The sequence below is a fragment of the Sceloporus undulatus genome, chromosome 2 (assembly GCF_019175285.1).
Source record: "Sceloporus undulatus isolate JIND9_A2432 ecotype Alabama chromosome 2, SceUnd_v1.1, whole genome shotgun sequence".
Lineage (NCBI taxonomy): Eukaryota > Metazoa > Chordata > Lepidosauria > Squamata > Phrynosomatidae > Sceloporus > Sceloporus undulatus.
The window spans coordinates 70,212,567-70,214,502 of record NC_056523.1 but is presented as its reverse complement, the minus strand read 5'-3'; positions in this window follow the sequence as shown (position 1 = coordinate 70,214,502).

Below are 1,936 nucleotides of genomic sequence, written 5' to 3'. Positions count from 1 at the left end.
TGTAAATGTCATGTTTTCTGTTTTGAATCTACAAGTCCCATCAGCCTTAGCCTGTAAAGCCGTTGGTGAAGAATGATGGAAGTTGCTGTCTTAAAATGTATAAAGCAGCGTTTCTCAAGTTCTGGTATAGTGGACCAGCAAACCCCCCACCCCCAGTGTTTCAAGAATCAACAACATGTTTGTTTCATTAGCTGTGACTTTGTATCTCCTCTTAGAAACTTGTCATGGATTGGAAGCCAAGGGCTTACAGACTAGCCCTCCAACCGTGATTTAAAGGGCCACATGACACACCACTACTCTTCAAGAACATCTTTTGAAAGAGTGTCTGTTGTGGCAATGAAGCTACTCTTGTCAGTTCTACTTATCAATTTCTTCTATTATGAGATGAGGAAGTGTGACAGTATCTCACTTCCTCATCCCACCCACAATAAAATTGGTCGGGTTTACATAGGGGCAGGTGTTGCTACTTACTGTGTGGTCCACTGTGTGTACAGGAGCAGCCAAGGTGACGCAGAATTGCAGAGGAGATAAAAGGGAAATCCTGAAGGTATGGAGCCCAGGTAAGGATTATATGTTTTGGAAAATGGGAAGCCTCAGTCCTGTAGAGCTGTTGAGAGGTAATCCCAACACAGTAGGTCAGAAATGTTTATAAGAATAAAATTAGCGCAGGTTCAGGAGGATGCACCTCCCAGAACAGGATGAATGGTGCTGGATTAAGGAAAGGTGCTCGATAAAGTCACTTTGTTGGCCTGCAAAAACAAACTTTGTACCTCCTGACAATCCAAAGATTTCTTATAAACTGGTCCCCAAAGTAAGATGCTAGATTCAGTTGTGAGGTTGTGTATATGTGTATAAAAATAAAACTGGTGACATAAATGGACACTGCAAGAGTCATATCCTGATTATGTTCAAGCAAGCCAAGTTGCTCTAGTGTAACATTGCACAAGCGGTTCCATTCTACTCTTGTTTTGCCTTTTCCTCCCTTGGGTTGAGAGACAGTGACTTGCCCAAAGTCTCCTAGTGGGTTTCCATGCCTGAGGGAATTTGAACCCTGGTCCGTAAGCCAGTGTGACAATGGTTTGAGTGTTGGACTACAACTCAGAAGACTAGTGTTCGATTCTCAGCTTGGCCATGAAGCCCACTGGGTTACCTTGGGCAAGTCACACACTTGGCCTCAAGAAAACAGTGGCAAACCTCCTCTGAACATATCCTGCCAAGAAGATCCCATGACAGGTTGGTCTTAGGGTCGCTAAGAAAGCACACAGCAACTCCAAAGTCATGCAGTGCTCAAGCCACTACATTACACTAAGTTACAGAACAATAAAAAGATGCAGTGTTGATATTTGTCATGTTCCTTCACTAGTAGGTAACCTAGAAGAAAATGCTAGCAAGATGTGTTTGTTCCTATTAAAGCATTTTCATTTAAAGCAGTTTCCTTTTACATTAGAAGATTTTCCAGTGTTCCATAGGGCTGTACACTATTATTACAGTGCATATTGCTATAATCTCATTTGCCCAGAAGGTGGCATCTTCTGCACGCTAGCAGTGCTGTTCATCTAACAGATGAGAATTTCTGGTGGAAATCTTAGGAAACAATTTTAAGATTACAATACAAATTTCTTTCACACAATTGTAGCACTTTGTTACCAATTTAACTCCCATGGTTCCATCCTATGGAATCCTGGGATTTGTACTTTCATGAAGGATTTGGAATTCTCTGCCAGACAGTTCTTGTGACTCACCAAACTACAAATCCCAGGATTCTGGGATTCAGCTAATGTTATTAAAGTGATATCAAGCTGTGAAGTCAGAGCTTTTGTGGCCGGCATTCATAGTTTTTTTGTGGGTTTTTTGGGTTATGTGGCCATGTTCTAGAAAAGTTTTGTTTCTGATGTTTCGGCAGCATCTCTGGCTGGCATCTTCTGTATTAAAGACT